The sequence below is a fragment of the Cryptomeria japonica genome, chromosome 9 (genome assembly GCF_030272615.1).
Source record: "Cryptomeria japonica chromosome 9, Sugi_1.0, whole genome shotgun sequence".
NCBI classification, from domain to species: Eukaryota; Viridiplantae; Streptophyta; class Pinopsida; order Cupressales; family Cupressaceae; genus Cryptomeria; species Cryptomeria japonica.
The window spans coordinates 360,100,132-360,106,131 of NC_081413.1; positions in this window are offsets into that span (position 1 = coordinate 360,100,132).

The following is a 6,000-nucleotide window of genomic DNA, read 5'->3' on the forward strand; positions in this document are numbered from 1 at the left end:
TTTTTGCTAATAAGCAATGAAAAAAATATTTTTCAACATGCAGATCTTCCTGTCACTTTCCGGTCAAGAACTTGTATGTTTGAATCAACATAAGAACATGTGAATGGAGATTGTTACCCATTGTCTATTTCTATTCGTTGTTATAACAAAATAGTTCGTGACCAGTGACTAAGGTTCCACATGCAAATAGTTGATGAAATTATTCACGGTGCTGGTAGATTTTTTATTGCTATACAATATACTTCAGCATTGTTGTCACAAAGCTTTGCCAAAAGACCCAATGGGAGATGAATATGTTTCCAGTTGCAAGTGTAACAAAATCGTTTTCATTGCATGGCCAATACTATTTACTTGGTTGGCTATAGGCTGAAACAAATCATCTAATATTTGTATGAATCTGTTACTTATATGAGCCCCAGGATAGACTTTGAGCAAAATATTTGTAAAGAGATTTCTGTATGAAGAATTTGTAGTGATTTTCTGATAAATATGATGACACTGTTTCTTTTGATCGCGTAGAAAGACATCCACGTTCCCTTCCTGCCAGCCATGGAGCAAGCGCCTACTCTATGGTGCACCACAATGATATTTATTCTCTTCTATTTTATATTAATGTGTTTATGGTACATTTTATATTAGTGTGTTTAAAGTAGATTTTAGACTGGTTGATCTCAATATTATTAAATTGATATTCTTATAGACTATTGTTTTCATTGTTAATAATTGCGGATTGTTGTTATCATTGCTAATTGTTGTTGTCGTACTGTCGCTAGGAAGTGATAGTTGCTGTCTCCAAAGCTATTTTGATTTGTTGTAGGTTTATTTTTGTAGCTACACTCATAATCACTCATCTCACGACTTGCATCCCTTTGTGGCACACAACCCCGACACCTTTCGCAAGTTTATGTCCCAGATTGACAGGTAGACCAAGCTGAACATAGTTATTAATTCTTCTCATTTCTCTACCCCAGTGTTGGCCTATCACACTGCATGCATGAAATTTGATGACCATTATTGCCTCTTATATATATATATATTTTTAAGATGGTTTAGTCATTTAACTGTTTTTCTGTCATTTAAACAAAAATATTTTTTAGAAGGGTAATATTAATCATGAAAATTTTGTTGTATTTAATTTTTTTTCAAAATGAATAGAAGATTTATGTTAATCATTTTTTAAACACGTATATAATTATAAAAGAAAATTTAATAATAAATAAAAATATAATTATATTATTTAGGAGTTTCAATCTAGTTTTTAATACGAGACAATAAATAATAATAATACTCTTAAAAATTATCTACAAAACAAAAATCTTAAATTTATTATTACAACTAAAAGTAAATTTGTAAATTGATATTTTTAATTAAAATTATAAAATATTCAAAATAATTTTATTTTTTAGAAAGTTTGTAACATTTTAAATAAACATTTATGTTTCATTCTTTAATTTCTAAAATAATATTATATTTTTTCTATAATATATTATAAGTTAGCGAAGCGCGCCACTGCATATGTATGCTTTATTAAGATTTTAGTTGATAACAAAAACAAACTTGCAATGGAGGGAAGAAGATCACACTAGTAATGAAGAAAAAGGTCGTTTATCTTTTTGTCTTTTAAGAATTTGGCTTACAACAAAAGTGTGAAAGCATGATTTCTTTGTTTATGATGAGAAACAAAATGCCAAAATGGTTTCATGGCTACAATTGGATGTTTCAAATTCATTAAAAAATGGCAAATCAGTTCAAAATGTTAACTAGGAAGGAAACTTTTTTTTTTTTAAAGTTGGGAATGTGGCGCAGTGGTGTAATAGTGTGTTTCTCATAATTTGTACTTGAATTATTTAAGTATGTTTCAAAGTGAGCATTGGATATGTGATAGTTGTGAATTTGGTATTGAATAATTTTTTAGTTGACAAACCAAAGCAACAAAGTGGATTCGAGTTGGAAAAACACGATTCAACATGATGTCACGAATTTACAAATATAACAGTAATATATATATTAAATATCTCTCGTTAAAGTTTGTTTTTCCATTAATTGAGAATGAGAAAGATACATTTAACTATGATTTCAAGAGGGGGATGCTTAGGGTTTGTGCTTTTGACAAACATCGTGAGGATCTTTGCTTAATATGTTGCCAAGATTACTGAAACATAAGAGCCTAATTTTCAATGGATTTTTTTTTCAAGGCTTCAAAGATTTCTAGGGTTTGTAAAATTTCCAACATGCTTGCTATAAGGACAAATCATTACAAAACATAGTTTTTGAGTGAAATCTCTAAAGGAAGTGTCCAAGAGTCTTTTTGTAGAAATTTTAAAGAGGGTGCTACATTTTGGAGTGGGCGCATAGGGTAAAACTAGACGACACATTATTATTTTGCAAAGTATCGAGCACCGACTTTGGAAATTGCACATAGGGTTTGGAGAGCATAATCATTTCTTTGTAGGTCTATTCCCTTTAAGATATAGTGTTTCATTATTTTCTATCTATTGAATACCAACTTTAAATTATTGATCCTCTTTCTTGTAATGATTATTTGAAGTCACAAAGCTAGGGCATATTTAAAAATGTATGAAAATTACATCTAGATGAAAATTAGAGAAGGGGAGAGTCATTGTTGCATGCTTTTTTATTTGATTTGTAAGCTAGGCATAAGTAAGCCCTATCCCATAAAGAAAATGCAAAAAATATATAATGCATGCACTAAAAGTAGGGGTACAAAATTTTCTTACATCAATTAAAAGATTAATTCCCTACCAAAACTAGCCAACCCATCGAAGCTATTGGAAAGTTGAGTTATGTTGTCATTGATGTCAACCTGTTTGGTATTGTCATTGATGTCAGAAGGTGTGTAAGTGAAGAAGTTATAATTGTTCATTTGTGTGGATGTTGTACATGGTTTGTAAATGAGTGTTCAAATGTTGTGATTTTGTCTGATGGTGATATTGAGTAACTATAGGGTGTTTTTAGAAGGCTATAGTAGTTGAAGTAACAATATGCAAAAAAGAGTTTAAATTTGTTATGGAAGAATGCTCTACATTCCTCTGGTTCTTGATGTTCATGGCATGCAAAACTGGATATAATGTCCACGTTTTGTGGATGTTCTACTATCATGTTTTCAGGCCCTCGGTTGCTTAGATAATGAAGTTAGTTATGGTGGTTTGCTGATAGTGAGGTTGTCTGTCAGGACTAGTATGGTGGTTTGTTGATAGTGAGGTTGTCTATTAGGACTAGTCTGGAGAATGCTCTGCATTGATCTGCTATGGTAATTCAAGTGTTGTAGCTTGGTTGACATTTTCGTATGGTTCAAGTAGTGTTATAGTTTAGATTTCTAGTGTTGGTTTGGTTGGAAAGTGAAGTTATGTTGTTTTGTGTTCTGTATTGTCAATTGTATTGGTCTCTTGATGAATCAGTTGATTTATCATGTTTGGATCATGCTCTTTTGGTCTGGATATGCATTGGAGGTTGAGTTAGAATGTTGATATGTCTCTCACCGTGGTGTGTGTAGATTTGTATTGAGTATTTTACATTGGGTGATGTTTTTTGTGCCGACTGGTTAACGTGCTTCATTATTTTTTCTACGTGTTACATTTGTTGTCGACTTTGGAGGAAGTGTTAAGTGTGTGTGGTTCATTGGAACTAGCTTAGGAAGATGTGTTGTGATGTATTTGGGTCTTGTTTATCTCCTGGAGTGGACACCATTGTGTATGTTTGGTTTGGGTGGTCGACTTTATGTAAATCACGTACATTCTATTTGTGGCCAGCCTAGTTGAGGATTTCAATGTATAACCTTGTATAAATGGAAGTGCGGATGTGTGAATTGCATAGTGGATTGTTGTGAATTGGATGTGAATGCTATGCAAGCACAAACGAAGAAGCAAAAGTGCAAGTTTCATTCTGTGATGAGCTTTGATGATCATATCTATAGTATAACAATGTTTTGAGATAGTGAATGAAGTGAATAATGTTTGCCATGATATTGTTTGCTTGACACAGTGGTTCAAGGATAGTTTCATTATTAGGAGATCTTGTTAATTTCGATTCATTATTTCCATGTACTTGTCAGAAGACAGCGAGTCCTTTTTTTTTAGCTTGTGCAGTCTTTGTATCTTGCCTCGAGATTGCATCCCTTGTATCTTGCCCTAAGGTTGCGCACCTTAGTTTTGCAAGTCCCATGACATATAGTGAGCTCCTTGGAGTTGAGCCTAAAACATTTTCTCATCGTGGTTTTTCCCTTCTTGGGTTTTCCACAAAAAAATGGTGTTCTTGTATGTGTTGTGCTTTGTGGTTTCATATTTCATAATTGCATAGATAAGTTAATTGTGATTTGAAGTTTAAAGGATAATAATAGAGTAGTTTTAAGGTGTGAAATAATTCAACCCTCCCTCTCAGTCATGTGGTGTGTTAAGCACAAAGCATGGGCACAATGAATCAAATTATATTTTATAGTTTTTCTTTGACGATCTAAATATCATTTGAAGCTTATAATAAGAGGATTTATTCCTCTTCACCTTTGTCCAATGGTTTGTATGGGGGGGAATCCACATTTTGTTCCCCTTTACCATTCGGGGTGTGTGCACAAATTAAATGGTTTAAAGAACCCATAGATATCATAGGTATCATCCTATTATTCTTCCCTTCACCCCCAAAATCACTTGCAATAATTGACTCAGTAAAAGTTGAAGAATCAGTCGAAAGATGGGAGGGCATCACATTGTCTTTTGCATGGAGATAGAACATGATGAATCTTTGTGTCATCCCCAAGAGATGCCATAGAAGCTAGAGAGATAGGGGGAGAATCATTAACATCAACCTTGGAAGGAATGCAAGGAGCATCAATAAAATTGTGAGGTGTAAGAGCTATGTTGTAATGGTGGGACTCAACCCCTATCCACCGAATGGGTTTCTCCTTTGATCTCTAAGCACCTTTCACCTAGATAAAATTATTATATTGTGCCATTGTGTGCTTTGCTAAGAAGAAAAATCTCCAATTGAAAGGGATATGGTGTTAAGCAATGTTTAGAGATGTTAGATTTGGGATTTGGCGCTTTGTATTGTAGTGCTAAGGAAGTTGTGTTCACCAGTGTGTGGCAATGTTTGATAGTGTTTCTGTTTGAAATGCATGCTCCACATTTATCTACTTTATGGTTTTTGGTGTTGCGGTTTTGGAGATAAGTTGGTAATATCCTTAGCTTCATTCTATTTAGTTGGAAAGAGTTCTTGGGCTTCCGAGGCATGGTTTCAAAGTTTGATGGTGTTTACTCTAGATTTGGGTGACCTCGGGTGTTTACACTTCACATTGTTGCTCCGATGATTATGGATCGATGTGTATCGTGTATGATGTTTATTTTGGTCTCAGTTAAGATGTGTTGCAGTCACTTTACATTTTTTTCCACCATGAGAATGTTTAGTGCTGACCTAGTATGAATTAAGTTCGGTTAAGATGCTTAGTCGTTCTTAGGAGATTTTGCATATGTAAGGATGATATAAATAAAGGATAGTTTGTTGAGGATGGAAAAGAAAGAAAGTGTGATTCATGACATATGTGATGAAGGTTTGTGAAAGAGGATTTGTCTCCCTAATTGTTTGAGTTGGCGATAAGTGTTGTTTGAGTTGGTAAAAAGTGTTGAGCAGTGTGGACTTTCATGCGTTAGCTACCGGAAGCAGTGAGCCAAAGGTATATACGGATCACACAGTTGTAGAGGCGTATTAGTGGTAGATTCTTTCTCTTTTATTCTTCTTCATCTAGGTGGTGAGCCTTTCTTTCTTTCTTTCAGGTAGTGATCCTTTCTTTGTAAAAATCACCTTAACCGGTGTCACCCTAACATGTGTTCATATATTGAGAATAATATTCTCCGTGGTTTTTCCCTTAACAAGGTTTTCTATGTCAAATCTATTATTTCACTGTGTATGATGTGTTCTTCTTTTCATGTTCTTTCATGCTCATATCTTTCTGTGGATTAAGTAATAAAGTTAAGTTACTATGGATTTGAT